We start from the raw sequence: 20,339 nt of genomic DNA on the forward strand, positions 1-20,339 counted from the left end.
GGTGGCTTAATCCAGTGCACTACAATGCTCTCAAAGAATACAGTTTTAAAATCTTGGGCTGGTGCCATGGCTCACTTGGTTAATCCTCCGCCTGTGGCGCCAGCATCCCACATGGGCACCGGGTTCTAGTCCTGGTTGCTCCTCTTCCAGTCTAGCTCTCTGCTGTGGCCTGGGAAGGCAGTGGAGGACGGCCCAAGTGTTTGGGCCCCTGCACTCACATGGGAGACCTGGAGGAAGCTCCTGGCTCCTTGCTTTGGATCAGCGCAGCTCCAGCCATAGCAACCATTTGGGGGATGAACCAACAGAAGGAAGACCTTTCTCTCTGTCTCTCTCTCTCACTGTCTAACTCTATCTGTCAAATAAACAAATAATCTTGATGAAGTACAATGTATGTGTCTTTCCTGATCCATGCATTTTTTAAAAAGATGTATTTATTTATTTGAAAGGCAGAGTTACAGAGAAAGAGGGAGAGATAGAGATTTTCAGTCTGCTAGGTCACTCCCCAAATGGCCACAACAGCCAGGGCTGGGCCAGGCTGAAGCCAGGAACCTGGAACATAATCTGGATCTCCCACATGGCAGGGGCCCAAGACCTTAGGTCATCTTCCGCTACTTTCCCAGGTGCATTAGCAAGGAGCTGGATGGGAAGTAGAGCAGCAGGGACTTCAACTGGTGCCCATATGAGATGCCAGTGTCACAGATGGTGGCTTAACCTGCTGCGCCACAATGCTAGCCCCAAACTACACATTTTTTGTTGTATCTAAAAACTCCTCACTAAGTCCTACATAGGGTTCCGCCTAGAACCCTGCTGCAGGGCAGCAGAAATTTCCCATCAGCCCGTTAGTTCATCCCTGGACACGGTTCCCCCAGCAAATTCCCAACAGTGAATTACTCCAGCATCCAACTCACATTTCCCAACCTTCCTGAAGGAGACAGTGAAAATCTAAGTCAAATGCGTTGTTGTGGGGGCGATGGCTTCCCTTCCACGCCCCTGCTAATCATTTTTTTCATAGCCGGAATCACAGCTGTTCAATAAAGTCTTCGCTTTCCTTGGCTGTGAGTTAGCTGCTTCTCACGTTCCTCCAGGACCCTGGGTGGAATTTGAGCCAAAAACCTTGAAACTGTAAATTGAGCAAGCAAGTGCTTTCCTTTAAGTTATTAATCTTGTTTATTTTTATTCTGTACAATCTCCATTAAAAAAAAAAAAAAAGCCTGGATACCTACCAAATACTTACATGCATTATGTATTATATATAAAATATGTGTCGTGTATGTATGAGACAGAAACTGATTTTATGTTCTCCAACTATTTAAAAATTATTGTAACTCATTTATTTAATTTGTTTGAAAGGCAGTGAGACAGAGAGAGAGATCTTCTACCCACTGGTTCACTCCCCAAGTGGCCTCAACAGCCAGGGCCGAGCCAGGCCAAAGCCAGGAGTCGGGCGCCGCATCTGGGTCTCCCACATGGGTGGCAGAGACCCAAGTAGTTGGGCCATCAAACTTACACATTAGCAGGAAATGAATCAGGAGTGCAAGGAGGACTTGAACGCAGGCACCAATAGGGGATGTAGGCAGAGTGCATCTTAACCACTGAGCCCAAACCCACCCCATTCTCCAGTCTCACACCCCAGAAATAACTACCGCTATTTGGAATATACTCTCTCAAACATTTTGATCTGTTTTTTAATCTTGCCTATAAACAAACATGAGTCTATCGTGTGCTTTTGGTGTGTATGTACGTTTGTACACATGTATATCTAGGCATATGTAGATAAATAGATTCAGAGAACTTTTCCATTCCAGGATCATATATAAGTCTGTGTTTTTCCTGGTATTTAAAAATACCTCTCAAAGTTATTTTGATTTAAAGAATGAGGTTGGAATCAGATTTTTTTAACAAACCACCTGCCCCTATGTCATTTTGAATAATTCATCTTTCCCCCCACAAAATGCTACTTTTACCATATAGTAAATTTCAAAATGCATTTGGGTGCTTATACTTACCCTGTTAGTCTGTCTGTTCCCATTTTAATTGCTACTTTTTTATTTTAGTTTTTAGAGTTGTCCTGGCTGGTTTGGCATATTCTTTCAGTTAAACTTTCTGTCTTGGGTTTCAGTTCCTTCTAACCAAAGCCGGTCCATCCTTTCTGCACCCTGGCCATTCTCCTTGACAGACAGAGAAAGCAGTAGCACAGTTTCGCACTCCATCCACCCACATAGCTGGCTCTATGCAGGCAGCCCAGAGCCCCTTCCTTGAGCTCCTCTCTCTGGACTTAATTAAAGCGCCTTTTTATTGTCCTTACCTTTCTGTGTGAGCCCCGTCGCCTGGGCCCTGGGGACCTCCCGCCAGGTCTCTGTGCACTCCCTCCTTGCTCCCCGCACCCCCTGCCCCGCAGCCCACACTCGCTTGTGTCTGCCTTTGCTCCAGGTGCCAGACCCCTTCCAGTTGCAAAGTCAGCAGGCTGTTTGAGAACTTCCTCCTCTCTGGGGCCGCATCTCGCTCGGGGCTTTTCAGCCTGGAGGCCGTTCTCTCTGTGGCAGTCACCGGTACAGCCAGAGCGGAGAGTGAGGCTCAAGCAGACACACGTGGCCCAAGCCCCAGGTCCTTCACAGTGAGGAAAGGAAGAGGAACCCTGGGGGTTCTAGCATTGGAAATCGGACACTCCGGGGCCTGAATTTTCTACACAGATGTAGTTTCTGCCACTTCACTCTCTGGAAAAGGAAGAGACCAACGTCCTGGCCGTCTGTCCCCACCCCGGTGCTGCGCTTCTCAGTCCTGGCTGCACGGGTAGCCACCTGGGGAGCTTCGAAAGCTGCTAGCCCTAGGGCCCTGCTCCAAAATCGTTGAACCCGCACCTCCTGGCATTTTAGGAAATCCACAGTTACTCTGCCCATGCTGAGAGCCCCCGGGTGGAGGGGTGGAGCGCGGCAGACTACCCAGTGCTGAATTTGCATAGATACGCGGGGGCTCCACAAAGTACATGGAAAATGGAGTTAAAAGATAAGTTGATTCTGGTCCACAAAAAAAAATTTTTTTAAAGAATTTATTTATTTGAAAGTCAGAGTTACACAGAGATCTCCATCTACTGGGTCACTCCCTAAATGGCTGCAGTGGCTGGGGCTGAGGCAGCCTGAAGCCAGGAGCTTCATCTGGGTCTCCCACGTGGGTTCAAGGGCCCAAACACTTGGGCCAGCCTCCACTCCTTTCCCAGATGCATTAGCAGGGAGCTGAATCAGAAGTGGAGCAGCCAGAACTTGAACTGATGCCCATATGGGATGCTGGTGTTGGATGGAGACGGCCGCTTAACCCACTTCACCAAAGCGCATGCAGAGTTTCTTCATGATATGCATCCTCCATGCATATTATGTTTCTATATAGAAGCAAGGCTAGACTAAGTTGGAAAATCAAAGACATTGGCCGGTGCCGTGGCTCACTAGGCTAATCCTCCGCCTTGCGGCGCCGGCACACCGGGTTCTAGTCCCGGTCGGGGCACCGATCCTGTCCCGGTTGCCCCTCTTCCAGGCCAGCTCTCTGCTGTGGCCAGGGAGTGCAGTGGAGGATGGCCCAAGTGCTTGGGCCCTGCACCCCATGGGAGACCAGGAGAAGCACCTGGCTCCTGCCATCGGATAAGCGCGGTGCGCGGGCCGCAGCGCGCCTACCGCGGCGGCCATTGGAGGGTGAACCAACGGCAAAAGGAAGACCCTTCTCTCTGTCTCTCTCTCACTGTCCACTCTGCCTGTCAAAAATTAAAAAAAAAAAAAAGACATTTCCCTAACAATTTTATTCTCTGAAGACACTGGAATTTTGTTATGATCAAGTAATTAAAGTGCTAATTACTACCTTTAATTCTCCTGGAAATTGCTTCTTAAATAAAAATCCGACAGTATGAAACTATAAAATCCATGCACATAGGGCCCACGTTGAAGTGTAGTAGGTAAAGCCACTGCCTACAACACCAGCATCCCATATGGGCACCAGCTGCTCCACTTCTGATCCAGCTCCCTGCTAACATACCTGAGAAAGCAGCAGAAGATGGCCCAAGTGCTTGAACCCCTGCCACCACGTGGGAGACCCGGATAAAGCTCCTGGCTCCTGCCTCCTGGCATTGGCCTGGCCCAGCACTGGCCATTGCGACCCATGGGGAGTAAACCAGTAGATGGAAGATGTCTCTGTCTCTGTCTCTCTCTCTCTCTCCTCCCCTCTTTCTCTCTGTAACTCTGACTTTCAAATAAATAAATAAATCTTTTTTAAAAAAATTCATGCACTTGATCAGTGCTACCCCGGCCCCATGCCTCTGCAAAGAGCTTGGCTCTAAGACTCAAAGGGAGCCAAACGGGACAGTCACTGCATCCCTCCACTTGTGAGTGTGTGGTTTCCAATGTGGCTGCACCGTTGGGTGTGCAGCCCAGCATCTAGGCTGGGGTCCGCTGACATGCCTCCCCGGGCAGGATGTTAAGGCGTCAGCAGGCCCTGGCCTTTGTTCCTGCCGACTCCTGACTGCCTTCCAATCTTCCATTTTCTGCAGAAATTGGTCTAGGTTGCAACATTCTGTAAATTAAGAAATAAGCTCCCATGTGAAAGCACAGAGGGGCTTATCTGAGTGCAGGCAGACATTTTGCTTTCAGAAGTCCCTGACTTGTTGGGGAATCAAAGAGGTGTCTGCAGCAGAGAATGGCTGATAGCGAGAGCGCGAGAGTGACTTTCAGGAGCCAGGCTTCAGCAGCCCTGGTGGGGAAGGAGGTTGCTCTGCAGCGGGGGACAGCTGGAATCTGGGGTATCTCTGTGAGTTACAGGAAGCCACTTCAAAAAGTTCAGGGAAAATGGAATTGAAAGACAAGCCTGGAGCGGGTGTTTGGCGGAGCAGTTCAGATGTTTGCGAAGTCTGCATCCCACATCAGAGTTGCTTGAGTTGGAGCCCCTGCTGTGTTTCAGACTCCGGCAGCCTGCTGGTGCACCTCCTGGGAGGCAGCAGGTGCTGGCTCAAGTCCTTGGGCCCCTGCCGCCTGTATGGGAGACCTGGACGGAGTTTCCAGCTGCCACCTTTGACCTGGCCCAGCCCAGGCATTAGGGGTATGAATCTGTGGATGGGAGCTCTTTCTGTCTCTGCCTCTCAAATAATTTGGATGCAAAAAAATTTTGAAATCCATGCGGGTTTTTTTTTTTTCTCGTGATATGCATCTTCTGTGCCTTCTGTGAAGATCCCTGATACACATCCCAGGACATCTCATGCCCCTGTGTCAGCCTCACCTTCAGATGTACCTGGAACCTCCTGATCCTAAACCTACCCCGAGTTCTGTGTTGTGAATCTTCTCCTGGGCTTGTCCACAGCCAGGGTTTCTGATCCACTGTGCCAGTTACTACCAGAGACTGGCACCCAACACTGTTCTTCCCTTAGGAGTCACCTCTCCGGGGCTGGCACTGTGGCCCGCAGATTAAGCCACATATGGCATTGCATACGGGCACCGGTTCACTGCTGGTCCAGCTCGCTGCTCCTGTGCTTGGGAACACAGCAGAGGACAGCCCGAGTACTGGGGCCCCTGCACCCATGTGGGAGACCCCAAAGAGGCTCCTGGTTCCTGGCTTTGGCCTATCTCAGCCCTTACTGTTGTGGCCATTTAGGGAGTGAACCAGTGAATGGAAGACCTCTGTCTCTGTCTCTGTCTCTCTAACTCTGCCTTTCAAATAAATAAATAAATCTTTAAAAAAAAAAAAGTCACATCTTCTCCTCTCCTGGCAGACGATGCAGCCAGAGGAACAAAACCAATTATGTATTTCAAATTAAAGAAAAAAAACACAAGTCACATAAAAAGGTGGACTATACCACAGATAACTCAAAATCCAGGAAAATAGCCTAAGAGTTTTATTTGAATTTATTTCTCCGTGGGGGTCTGCTCCGGCATCTCCCAGACCACCCCCGCAGGGAGCCCCACCCTATCTGGAGTCTCTGGGCCGCTGGCCGGCCGGCTTCCTGTCGTGCCACAGGGCTCCTCCTGAGTTGCTTGCTGATTGTCTTTCTTCCCCACTAGAAAGGAAGCTGTGGACAGCAAAGATGTTTCCTGCCTCGTTCACTGTTCTGTCCCAAACCCAGAATGTGGGAAGTACTCAATGAATGTTTGTTGAGAAAATGTTGGAAATTTCACACAGAATTCCATATTTTATTTAAGATTTATTATTTATTTGAAAGGCAGAGTTACAGAGAGGCAGAAGCAGAGAGAGAGGAGAGGGGTCTTCCATCCACTGGTTCACTCCCCAGATGGCTGCAGTGGCTGGAGCTGGACTGATCCAAAGCCAAGAGCCAGGAGCTTCTTCCAGGTCTCCCAAGCAGGTGCAGGGACCGAAGGACTTGGGCCATCTTCCACTGCTTTCCCAGGTGATAGCAGAGAGCCGGATTGGAAGTGGGCAGCCGGGTCTCGAACTCATGCCCATAAAGGATGCCAGCACTGCAGGTGGCAGCTTTTACCCATTATGCCACAGTGCTGGCCCCAGAATTCCATCTTTTATAAAATATAAAATATATATAGTGTACGATTCAGTTTTTGTTTAAAAAATAATAGCATGCATGGGAAAAAAACAGAAATAGTTCAAACTATTAAAATATCATCTCAGAATGAGAATTATGGCTGAATATCATTTTCTTCATCCTGCTTTTTTTAGATGTTCCGGTTCTTTCCAGTGGTGTACTTAAAAATGTACATTACAATTAGAAGTGAAATGTTCGGGATGAACTAGGAGGTGAAAAATCTAGATACTAAAATATATCTGCTAGGATCCTGATTTAAGGTTTTCTTTTTTTAATTAAAAAAAGAAGGAAATACAATAACAAGTTGATGGTGGAAGTTGGAATAACAACTTTTGTTTTTCTGCAGCTATTATAATGGACATTAATTACTTTGCTAATACACGAAAATTAAAATGCCCATGTTACAATGAACAGAAGAGGGGGTGGGAAAAAATGAGGTTCCACCAAAGTAGAAGTGTGGCTGGGTGTTTGGTGATGCTCAAAGGAAGGGCACCAGGAAGGAGGGAGTAGAGTGGGAGCGAAGATCTGGGTGGGAGAGAGACAAGACAGTCACATGGAAAGGAGGAGGGGGCCCCCAGGGAGCGAGGGATGTGGAGGAGGAAGCAGGGGACAGCGGAAGTCAGATGGCCTCTCCCTCACTGAGTGTTAGTAAAACGGCTCAGTCTTGTCTGTGGCACGACTTACATCCTGGACACCATCCTAGGCTCCAGCCCCCACTGCTATTGCTGGAAGCCAGGTGACCAGATGGCCCAACCACAGGTGTCAGCTCTCCCCCACCCTAATGGGTTCACTGCTCCTACTTCCCTGCTCCCCCCCAAGCCCCACAAAGGTATAACAGGACCTGCTTCCCGCACACACGCTTTTTTTTATTATTATTATTTTTTTGGACAGGCAGAGTGGATAGTGAGAGAGAGAGAGACAGAGAGAAAGGTCTTCCTTTTTGCCGTTGGTTCACTCTCCAATGGCCGCTGCGGCCAGCGCATCTCACTGATCCGAAGCCAGGAGCCAGGTGCTTCTCCTGGCCTCCCATGTGGGTGCAGGGCCCAAGCACTTGGGCCATCCTCCACTGCCTTCCCGGGCCATAGCAGAGATCTGGCCTGGAAGAGGGGCAACCGGGATAGAATCTGGCGCCCCAACCGGGACTAGAACCCGGTGTGCCAGTGCTGCAAGGCGGAGGATTAGCCTGTTAAGCACCGGCCCACACTCTCTCTTGATCCCTCTCAACCCCCCTCTCTCCTACTCTTATTGTCGGCTTCCCCCACCGACAATAAACCTTTCCCTTAACTCCTGTGTTTGGTGTGTTTTGTGGTGGCCTCAGAGCCTCCCAGGTCACTCTCAGTGATAAAGGAATGAGAATTCAGAGGGGAGAAAACTGTCCAAGTCAGGTAGCAGGTAAATGGATATCATTTTGTAAACTTCCGATGGGCTCTTTTAGGAAGGAATGAATAAGGAATATTCTACGATGCCCTCAGGCGCCTTGGCAGCTCCGGTTTGTCAAGTGCGGTATCTGACTCGGGGTATTCATGCCGTGACTCAGTTGTGCATTAGTTCCAAGGGGTGATGATCAACCACACCTGTAAGTATCAGGATGGCTTCCCCTGGTGGCCGAGGACGACCCTGCGATGGAATAATAATGCTAACTGGGACGTGGTGAGGCCACCTTCTCCCTGTGAAAGTGAATGCCACACAGAAGTGGTTAGTATTCATGGAAAGCAGCATGGGAATAGTCAGATAAAAGAAAAGTACTTAATGAAGGCAAAAAAAAATTTAGTGAAAAGTTCTTTCACATCTACTTTTGTAGCACAATAAAATAAAAGTGGGGGTTAGTTTTAAAATTCATAGCTTATCCAAAGAAACTCCTTGGGACTTCTTGCCTACATATAAAATGACTTTAAAGAGAACTAGAGACAGTATTATAAAGTGGAAAGAATTCAAAGTTCCTTTTTAGCAGAATATACATTGATATGTGAAAGTGCTTTTAATTAGAGATAATTAAAATAATAGGCTATATTTAAAATAATTGCATACCAAAAGATGCCTACAAAGCGATGGGAACTTGGCTAGAAAATGTTAACATGAGCAATATCAAAGCATAAAAGAATACCTTGTCTGCTAGGATATGCTTTTGTTAATCCACCTTTTCACCCCACTTGCCCTTCTTCTGCCTGGAGGAGGGAAACCCTCATCGGTTTACAGACCCTGATTCAGCAGGTGCAAAAGAAATGTACTGGAGTGACAGCTCTCCTACAAAGTTACAAGCATAAATTTAGCATTGAAATGAAAGTAAGGGATCCTCCCAAACATAGATTTACATAACAAGGTACAGAAAGCCGTGTATTTTACATATGACAGAGCTGACCATTCCTCTCACTGATAGTTGGCCTACAGGTTGGGATGCCCCTGGGAACACCCACATCCGGTACCAGAGTGCCTGGTGACAGTCCCAGCACCAGCCTTTCTCCCCAGTCCAGCTCTCCGGTGTTGCACACTGCTGGAGGCAGTGGTGAGAACTCCAGTAGTTGAGTCCCTGCCACTCACGGGAGAAACTTGGAACTGAGTTTCGGCTCCCAGCTCTGGCCTGACCCAGCCTCAGCTGTTGCAGGCATTTGGGGAGTGAACCAGCAAATGGGAGCTGGCTGTCCATCTGTCTAACTGCCTTCCAAATAAATAAATAAAAGGAAATCAAACTAGAAAGTCCTACCTAAAAATAGGTGATTATGGGCAGATCTTGTGGCACAGTGGGTTAAGCCACCACTTGCAATGCTGGCATCCCGTATTGGGCCTAGACCAGCTGCCCTGCTTCTGATCCAACTGTCTGCTAATGTGCCTGAGAAGGCAGCAAATGATGGTCGGAGTACATGGGCCCCTGCCAGCCACATGGGAGACCTAGATAGAGTTCCAGGCTCTTGGCTTCAGCCTGGCCCAACCCTGGCCATTGTGGCTGCTTGGGGAGTGAACCAACAGATGAAGATTTTCTCTCTCTCTCTCTCTCTCTCTGCCTCTCCCTTTCTCTCTGTTGCTCTGCCTTTCAAATAAATAAAATTAAAAAAAAAACTTTTAAAAAGAGAGTAGCCAGCATTGTGACGTAGCAGGTAAAGTCACCACCTGCAACGCCAGCATCCCATTTGGACACCATTCAGAGTCCTGGATGCCCCACTTGCAATCCAGCTCCCTGCTAATGCTCCTAGGAAAGCATTGGAAGATGGCCCAAGACCCAGAAGAAACTCTTGGCTCTTGGCTTCATTCTGACCCAGCCCTGGCCATTGCAGCCATTTGGGGTGTTAACCAGCGGATGAAAGATTCTCTCTCTCTCTCCTCACCCCCGCCTCTTCCTCTCTCTCTGTAATTCTGCCATTCAAATAAATAAACCTTTAAAAAAGGACCAATGTTTAAGTATAACCTAAGAAGACATCAAATGAAATGCAAGTTAAAATCATGAGACTTTTTCTCCACTCAAATTAGGAAAGTATTTTTAAAGTTTATTTATCTATTTATTTTAATTTTAAAGGCAAAGGACAGAGAAAGAAGCAGAGAGAGATCTCCCATCCTCTGGTTCACCCCCTAAATGCCTGTAACGGCCAAGGCTGGGCAGGGCTGAAGCTGGGAGCAATGGACTCATTCCAGGGCTCACGTGGGTGGCAGGGAGCCAAGTACTTGAGCCATCACCCGCTGCCTGTCAGGGTGCTCCGAAGTGGAAGACAGGTGTCCCGGATGGCTGCTTAACCTGCCTCATCACAATACTCACTCCAGGAAAGTATGTTTTAAATTATGGTACCCAAGGTATTATCATCATCAATAGAATTTTGAAGCGATTCAGACATTTTTGAAAGTAATCAGACAATAAATCTTGAGAGGCACAAAAAGCTTATAATTATAATTATAATATTCAATTATATATAATATTCAATTATAATATTCAAATAAAATATTTAATTTTACAATTTATAATGGTAAGAATGTTTCCAAAAAAATAATCCCAAACATGGAAACAGCTACCAGCAGGAAAATAATCATCTAGATATTTTCATAATAGGAAAAAAGGAGGAGAAAGAGGACCCTGAAAAATATCCAAGTATCTAATAAAAGAATATGCAAATTGTAAAACATTCATTTGCTATATTCTGCAGGTGGTGAAAGTGACAGTTACAAAAACTAGGGAGAAACATTGAAGAACCCTTACAGGGATTTACATCTTAACAGCAGAATGTAAATTTGTACCATATGATTACAGTTCTTTAAATTTATGCTTAAAGTACTAGGAAAAAAACTTGAAAAAGATAATGAAGAGGCTGTTAGTGTGATGAGGGTATGGGTACTTTTGTTCTTTTTCTCTACCTTCAGATTTTTGCAATGTGATTATATTACTTTTAAAATGGAATCATTACTCAGTTTTTGGATTGGGGATTTACTTGTTTGGGGGGTGGGGATTTTTGGCAATATTTTTCCGCTCTCTTTTCTAATGTCACTGAATTTTTTTATTTAAAAGATGTGATTTGTTTGAAAGACAGAGTTACAGAGAGAGGTAGAGACATAGAGAAAGAGAGAGATCGTCCATCTGCTGGTTCACTCCCCAGATGGCCGCAATGGCCAGAGTTGCGCCAATTGAAGCCAGGAGCCAGGTGCTTCTTCCTAGTTTCCCACATGGGAAGTGCCATCCTCCAATGCTCTCCCAGATACACCAGCAGGGAGCTGGATTGAAAGTGGAGCAACCGAGTCTGAACCGGCGCCTGGTACTACAGGCTGGGGCTTTACCCTGCTATGCCACAGTGCCAGCCCCCACTAAATTTCTAAAGGCTTGATAAAACTAGATAGCATAAATTTAAAGTAAAAAATTTTTAAAAGATTTTATTTATTTATTTGAGAGGTAGAGTTACAGGCAGAGAGAGGGAGAGACAGAAGGTCTTTCATCTGTAGGTTCACTCCCCAAATGGCCACAATGGGTCTCCCACACCGGTGCAGGGAACCCAAGCACTTGGGCCATCCTCTTCTGCTTTCCCAGGCCATAGCAGAGAGCTGGATAAGAAGAGGAGCAGCCAGACACGAACTGGTGCCCATATGGGATACTGGTGCTGCAGTCAGCAGTTTAGCTCACTATGCCACAGCGTCGGCCTCTTAAAGTAAAATTTGGAGGAAAATTTTAATAAATTACGGATGACAATTCTCATAATAAAATATGTGTAAAAGATATGTATACCAAATGTTTACTCTTACTCTGATTTTTGTTTTAAAACATTTGTATTAGAAATAAGGCTTACCTTCTTAGATGGGACAAAAGACTTCGAACAACAAAAGAAACAAATAAATTAATTGAACTTCAAGTTAAAACATTAGGTGCTTCAAAAGACACCATTAAGAAGATGAGAACTCACTGGGGGGAAATATTTGCAAATCAAATATCTGGTAAGGGCCTCGTGTCCAGAATGTATAAAAAACTCTTAAAGACCCAACAATTAAAAGACAATCCAACTGTTAAAAATGGACAAATGGGCCATTGCTGTGTTGTAGTGAGTGGGTAAAGCCGCTGCCTGCAGTGCCAGCAGACCACATGGGAGCCAGTTCCAGTCCCGGCTGCTCCACTTCTGATCCAGCTCTCACTGTGGCCTGGGAAAGCAGCGGAAGATGGCCCAAGTGCAGCCATTTGGGGAGTAAATCAGCTCTCTCTCTCTGCCTCTGCCTCTCTGCAACCCTACCTTTCAAATAAATAAATAAAAATCTTAAAAAAAAATAAAATGGACAAAGTGGGGGCAAGGAACTGGCGCTGTGGCATAGTAGGCTAAGCCTCCACCTTTGGCTCCAGCATCCCATATGAACACTGCTTCCTGTCCGGGCTGTCCCTCTGCTTGCACTCCAGCTCCCTGCTATGGCCTGGGAAAGCAGCAGAAGATGGCCCAAGTGCTTGGGCCCCTGCACCCACATGGGAGACCTGGAGGAAGCTTCTGACTCCCAGCTTTGGTCTGGTCCAGCCCTGGCCGTTGTGGCCATTTGGGCAGTGGTAAACCTGTAAATGAAGGCTTGTCTTTCTCTGCCTTTCCCTCTCTATAACTCCACCTTTCAAATAAATAGATAAGCCTTATAAAAAATATTCAATATTATTAGTCATCAGGAAAATACAAATGAAAGCCACAGTGCAATACCACTTCACACCCACTAACTAGCATGGCTATAAAAAAGACAAAGTTTTGGCAAGGATACAGAGAAATCAGAATCCTCATAGGTTGCTGGTGGGAATGTAAAGTGGTCCAGCTGGTTTGGCCGTTCGTCAAAAAGTTAAACATGGAGTTAGCATATGAGCCAACAGTTGCATCCTAGCAGAAATGAAAACCTGTGTTCACACAAAAACTTGTACCATATGTTCCTGGGCTCATTACACGTAATAGGCAAGGAGTGGAAACAACCCCAGTGTCCAGCCACAGATGAATGGGGAACGAAGTGTGATGCACACACAAGGGAATATCACTCAGTGGGATGGACCTCTGATACATACTACAACACGCATGAACCTTGAAAACACGCTGAGTGGAAGAAGCCAGTCACAAAAGGCCAGAGAGTGTATGATTCTATTTATATGAAATGTGTAGAACTGGCTAATCCACAGCGGGTGGATTAGTGGTTGCTTAGAGCTGAGGTGGTGGGGGAAGTGCATGTAGGACTTCTTTCTGGAATGATGAAAATATTCTAAAATTTGATTGCATCGATGGTTATACCAATCTGTGAAGGTATTAAAAATCATTTATTTTCTGCACTTTAAATAGGTGAATCATACTTCAATAAAGCAGGGGTTTTTTAAGATTAATTTATGGGGCTGGCATTGTGGTGCAGCGGGTTAAGCCACCATCTGTGATGCCAGCACCCCTATGGGTGTCAGTATGAGTCCTGCTCTGCTTCTCAAACAGCTCCCTGCTAATGTGCCTGGAAAAGCAGTGGAAGATGGCCTAAGTGTTTGGGTCCTTGCACCCATGTGGGAGACCAAGATACAGTTCCAGGCTTCTGGCTTGGCCTAGCTTAGCCATGGCCATTGGCCACCACATAGGGAGTGATGGAAGATCTCTCTCTCTCTTCCTGTCCCCACCCCCATAACTCTGCCTTTCAAATAAAATAGATCAGGTGATTTTCATTGTCTTTTTCTTTTCTTTTGTTCTGGTATTACCCGATATTAATAAGAGGTATTATCTAATAAAGTGAATTGTAATTATTGTTGTCAGAGGACCAGTGAGGCAGAGCTGCCTGACACTCCTGTGAGCCCTAGAGCAGACAGATCTGGGTGATAATCCTTGCTCCAGGCTCTTGTTAACTATTGACTGTAAGATCGTGGACAAGTCACCTGACTTCTCTGTGCCTTGTTTTTTTTTTTTTTTTTTTAAGATTTATTTATTTATTTGAAAGACAGAGTTACATAGAGAGAGAAGGAGAGGCAGAGAAAGAGAGAGAAAGGTCTTCCATCCGCTGGTTCATTCCCCAAATGGCTTCAATGGCTGGAGCTGGGCCAATCCAAAGCCAGGAGCCAGGAGCTTCTTCTGGTCTCCCACATGGGTGCAGGGGTCCAAGGACTTGGGCCATCATCTTCTGCTTTCCCAGGCCATAGCAGAGAGCTGGATGGGAAGAGGAGCAGCCAGGACTTGAACTGGTGCCCATATGGGATGCCGATGCCACAGGCAGCGTCGGCCCCCACAATTTATTTTTAAAGAAAAAATTTGGAGGCATGTAGTTTGTTGTATTATTCTCTCTACTACTCTAGATTTTAAAGATTTTTTTTTCAAATTAGTAAAATGCCATATTTTAACGTAAACTCTACGTGCGTAACTTCCCTTCTTGCATCATCTGCATTACTCAGATGAAGATGGAATGAGGTAGTGATCTTACTTTAAAAGTGGAGAGCGAAGGCCTTCTCTGCTGAGAGTCAACGTGTGAAATAAATTAAGTTTGGTTCAGCCTGGAGTATTAATTGGATTTAATTATTTATGAGCTAAGTATCATAAGAGTCCAGCATCCTTGAAAGAGCTAATCACATTTCAAAGGGCATTGAAAACCATCTAAATGCAATAAAGTTGTGTAGTCAGTTCATCAGCACACATCTCAAAGCCCAGTGGAAGAAGTGGCCTACTTAATACTGGAAACTAGTCCAGACGTTCGCAGGGGACTTCATGTGATGCCTCTTATGCTTAAGGAGAAGAAGCAAAGGTTGCTCATACACCACAATGCAACACTCGATTTCATGAAGATATGCGCATAGTTAATAACATATACAAGGGTGCTTCAAAGAGTTCGAGGAAGGGAAGTTTTTGGTGAAGTTGTTAAAACACTGACTGTGCTACTCATGTCCTGCATTGCAGTGCTTGGATTCAAATCCTGCCTCTGTCACACTTGTCAGCTTCCTGCTAATGTGTGCTCCCTGGGAGGCAAGTAGTGGGGACTCAAGTACTCGAGTCCCTGTCATGCATGTGAGAGACCTGCACTGAGCTCCTGGCTCCTGGCCAGGAGATGTCTCTCACTCCCCCCGCTCGCGCGCTCTCTCTCTAGTAGAAATAATAAGAAATTTTTTTTTTAAAAATTGAGTTCATGGAAAAATGGAGTTAAAATGTAGGTTAGCTTTGTGAAAAAAAATTAAAATCCATGCATACAAGGGGGTCTTCAAAGTTTGTGCAAAATGCATATTATGAAAAACCTGTGTGAGTTTCAAAAAATGTTTGCACTGAAATAAACTTTTCCTTAATTACATGTGTTCATGAACTCTCTGAAGTACTGATTAAATACATTGGTGGATGACTGTCTAGGGGGTGAGAGTGAATACAAGCAAGAAGGGGGCTTTATATGGTGTGATAATGATAGTTTGCTGTGAGCGAATGCTGAGCGTCTAAGGTTAAGAAAACAAAAAACTCTGCTTCCTTGACCTTAACTAAAGTTGAGGTTTCTTTTTTCCTAGAGCAAGGGAAAGCGATGTGTGCCATGCCCTGCAGCCACCATCAGGCTTTAAGAGCCAGAGCTGTCTATGCAGTGAAAGTCATCAGGAATAAGTCATTGGATGGCACGTTCCCCCCGATGACGGATGGACCTAGAACAGGTGCATAACCTCAGTCTAACCAGACAAACCCAAGTGAGGGACATTTTACAAAATAATATATGAATACTTTTCAGACACATCACAGTTATTAAAAAACAACAACAACAAGAAATGATGGAGGAAATGTAACAGACTGGAGACTAAGTAGATAGGATTATACATGCAAGCCAGTAGGGTCCGGGACTGAATCCCCAAATAGAAAGAGAACATCAGTAGAACAACTAGAATGTTCTGTAAGTTTGTAGAGTTTTGTTGTTGTTTGTTATTGTTCCAAAGTCAATTTCCAGATTTTGATATCTGTACTATATCAAACTATATATAGTTATGTAAATTGCTAGCAGGAGGAAGCTAGGTGAGGTCATACAGAAACTCTCCATGCCATTTTTACAACTTTAAGTCAAAGATTATTTCAAAATAGACTTTAAACCAATCTAGACCCAATGCCTTTTTTGGGAGTCAATTCTTAAGCCTTGATTCAATGTTTCTATTATTATTATTGGTCTACCTAAGTGTATCCCTTCTCTAGATGCTTTGGTAATCTACGCTTCTTTCAGAAATTGTCCATGTCAGCTGGGTTTCAGAACGTGGCATGAGCCTCACTTCCATGACCCCCCAAAGAGGGGACCTCTCTGCTAGTGTCTCTCTGCTAGTGTCGCTCCGCTGAGTGTCTCTCTGCTGAGTGTCTGGTTACAGCTCCCTCCTTGGTAGCACCATGGCTCTTTTGTGCCCTCCTCCTGCTGTGTTTGTTCCTTCAACCAGCACTGACAGCTCTCCCCTTTTCAAATAATCTGGCTGGGTTTTGTTCATCATTCTATTGTTTTCTATTTTCAGTGGTCTCTGGTTTCATCTTCAATTTTACTTCTATTTCTTTGAATTCCTTCTGTTAGTCTTTTTCTGACTTCTTGGATTGAAAACTTTGCTCATTAACTTGCCATCTTCCTTATTTTCTATTGCAAGCAACCATGAGGGTGGAATTATTTCTTCCAGTTCTATTTGACTATATCACTCGAGTTTTATTGTGTAGTGTTTTCACTGTTGCACAAGTTGAAGTTATCGATTCTGTTGCAATGTAATCCTTTAACCCACATGGCTTTTTTTTTTTTTTTAAATGCAGTTTCATGTCTAAATATATAGCTTGTTGGGGCTGGTGCTGCAGCGCAGCGGGTTAAAGCCCCAGCCTGCAGCACCAGCATCCCATGTGGGTACCAGTTCGAGTCCTGCCTGCTCCTCTTCTGATCCAGCTCTCTGCTATGGCCTGGGAAAGCAGTAGAAGATGGCCCAAGTCCTTGGACCCCTGCACTTGCATGGGAGACTTGGAAGACACTCCTGGCTCCTGGCTTCAGGTCAGCTCAGCTCTGGCCATTGTGGTCATTTGGGGAGTGAACCATCAGATAGAAGATCTCTCTCTCTCTCTCTCTCTGTCTTTCTCTCTGGCTCTACCTCTCTCTGTAACTCTGTGTTCCAAATAAATAAAATAAATCTTTAAAAATAAATAAGTAGGCCGGTGCCACAGCTCAATAGGCTAATCCTCCACCTGCGGCGCTGGCACACCGGGTTCTAGTCCCGGTCGGGGCACCGGATTCTGTCCCGGTTGCCCCTCTTCCAGGCCAGCTCTCAGCTGTGGCCTGGGAGTGCAGTGGAGGATGGCCCAAGTGCTTGGGCCCTGTACCCTATGGAGACCAGGAGAAGCACCTGGCTCCTGGCTTCGGATCAGTGCGGTGCGCCGGCCGCAACACGCCAGCCGCAGTGGTCATTGGAGGGTGAGCCAATGGCAAAGGAAGACCCTTCTCTCTGTCTCTCTCTCTCACTGTCCACTCTGCCTGTCAAAAATAAATAAATAAATAAATAAATAAATGAGTTATTATTAGTTCACTATTACTACTTATTTTACTCTATTAAAGTATGGGTATTCAAGGCCAACATGGTGGCTTAGTGAGTAAAGCCACCACCTACAGTGCTAGGATCCCATATTGTCACCGGTTTGTGTCCTGGTTGCTCCACTTCCTATCCAGCTCCCTACTAATGGCTTGGGAAAAGCAGTAGAAGTTGATCCAAGTGCTTGCGCCCCTGCTACCTGTGTGGGAGACCTGGAAGGAGCCCCTGGCTCCTGGCCCAACCCTGGCCATTGCAGCCATCTTGGGAGTGAACCAGAGGATAGAAGATCTCTCTCTGTCTCCTCTTCTCTCTGTAACCCTGACTTTCAAATAAATAAATTAATCTTTTTTTTAAAAAAAAGAGTGGGCATTCTTGTAGACTAAATATGAGGAGTCTTTGAAAAATTCGTGGAAAATGTATATTCTAAAGCTCTACACATGTGTTTCAATATATTTTTTAAAGATTTATTTTTATTTATTTGAAAGGCAGAGGGAGAGAGAGAGAGAGAGAGAGGTCTTCCATCTGCTACTTCACTCCCCAAATGGCCACAATGGCCGGAGCTGAGCCGATCCAAAGCCAAGAGCCAGGAGCTTCTTCCGGGTCTCTCACTCGGGTCCAGGGACCCCTGCACTTGGACCATCTTCTACTGCTTTCCCAGGGCATTGCAGAGAGCTGGATCACAAGTGAAACAGCCAGGATTTGATCCGGCACACATATGGGATGCCGGCACTGCAGAGGGCAGCTTTACCCTATGCCACAGCTCCTGCCCCAGGTTTCAATATTTTTTAACATCAAAATAAACTTATTTTTCAATTCCATTTTACCACAAACTTCAGGAGCATTCTTGTTGTAGCCTTGTTGTTTGGCAGAAGATTCACAATTCCTTTGTTTTTTAAAAAGATTTTTAAATTTATTTTATTTGAGAAGCAGAGAGAGACAGGAAGAGAGATCTTTTGTCTACTTGTCCACTTCCCAAAGGCCACAACAGCCAGTTGTAGGCCAGGCCAAAACCAGAAGCCAGGAACTCCATTCTGATTCCCCACACAAGTGGTTGGGGACCAAAGTACTTGGGCCATCTTCTGCTGCCTTCCCAGGAGTATTAACAGGAACTAGGATTGGAAGTAGAGTAGCCAGGACTTGGACTGGTGCTCTTATAGGGGATGCTGGCATCGCAGGTGGCAGCTTAACCTGTTTCACTACAATGCCGGACCCTTGTTCTTCTTATTTATTTATTTATTTTTTGACAGGCAGAGTGGATAGTGAGAAAGAGACAGAGAGAAAGGTCTTCCTTTTTGCCGTTGGTTCACCCTCCAATGGCCGCTGCGGCCGGCGCATCTCACTGATCTGAAGCCAGGAGCCAGGTGCTTCTCCTGGCCTCCCATGTGGGTGCAGGGCCCAAAGACTTGGGCCATCCTCCACTGCCTTCCCAGACCATAGCAGAGAGCTGGCCTGGAAGAGGGGCAACCGGGATAGAATCCGGCGCCCCGACCGGGACTAGAACCCGGTGTGCCGGTGCCGCAAGGCGGAGGATTAGCCTGTTAAGCCACGGCGCCGGCTGGACCCTTGCTCTTCTTATTTTCTATTACTTGCATATTTATTTTTTAGTTTACTAAGATGCAGTTTTAATTACTAAGATGCAGTTTTTAAATTAATTTGCCCTCCTAAAAGGCTATTGCTTGTCTGCAAGGAGGAAGACATTTCACTATAGAACATGCGTAACTGACCGAACGAGCCGAGATGCAGCCTCACTCACACTCCCAAGACCTTTCCAGCAGCTGTGTGTATCAATGAGCGTGCGAGAGCACACTTTGAGCTCGATTTGTGATTCAGGGCACCATCCTCATGCAAATTAAAGCCATTGCAAGTTTCCAAATGAGCGTCTCCTCTCTGGCACTTGCAGGTATGGATGGCTTTTGTGTTTGGGGAGAGGCTGTGGGGATTCGCCACTGTGCTGAAGAGCGTAGATCCAATATCAGTGCTCATTACTGCTGGTGTGAGTGTGCGACAAGTAATGTCCTGGTTAATTTATAGATTCCCACTCCTCAGAACCCTGACTAAGCCGGAATCTGACGACAAGGTCAGGCGAGTCATTCTCGAAAATGGAATCTAATGAGATTTAATATACAAGGGAAGAGAGTTTCTATAACAGATCCTACCTCGCAGTTTTGAGTGTTCTTGTCTCTGAGCCAGAGATGCCAGAAGTAACGGCCCCAAATCGTACAGACTGGGAAACAGTCACAGCGGTGGCGGTTATCCGTCACTGCCTGCGGACTCGGGCTTTTCCAACCAAACAAGCTACCGCGTGTGTGTACAGGTGTATACACAGAGATGTATGTTGAAGAATTGGCCCAAGAGCTTATAGAAGCTGGCACGTCCAGAAACTGCAGCAGGAGCTGGGGGTCAGCGAAACGCCAGTGCTGCAGTTCAGGTTTGAGAGCCTGGGGCTGCCTGGATTCCCTCTGGCCCGGGGGATGTCAGCCTTTCTTCTGTGGGGCCCTTCAGTGGATTGCAGGAGGCCCACTCGTGTTAATGGAGCACAGTCTGCTTTTGTTATGAAGTGCAACGTATTTAAATAGGCCTCTGGCCAAAACAAACAAACGAATAACAACAACAAAAAAAAAACCACCCTCAGAGAAACATCTGGTCTCCTAGCAATGTTATGTTTGACCAAATACTTGGGTACCATAACCCGTCCAAGCTGACCTGTGAAACTGGCCATCAGACTGCCCAAGGAGAGAGGGCCACAGCTCTGGCTGCCGGTGCCTTAGTCTCTGAAGACAGAATGTTCAAGAGGGTAACTGGCCTTGGTTTTGGTTGCCAGCTCTGCTGCTTCCTACTTGTGTGACCTTGGCCAGCTTAGTTAACCTCTTGGAGCCCCAGATT

The sequence above is a fragment of the Lepus europaeus genome, chromosome 2, assembly GCF_033115175.1.
Source record: "Lepus europaeus isolate LE1 chromosome 2, mLepTim1.pri, whole genome shotgun sequence".
Taxonomy (NCBI): Eukaryota; Metazoa; Chordata; class Mammalia; order Lagomorpha; family Leporidae; genus Lepus; species Lepus europaeus.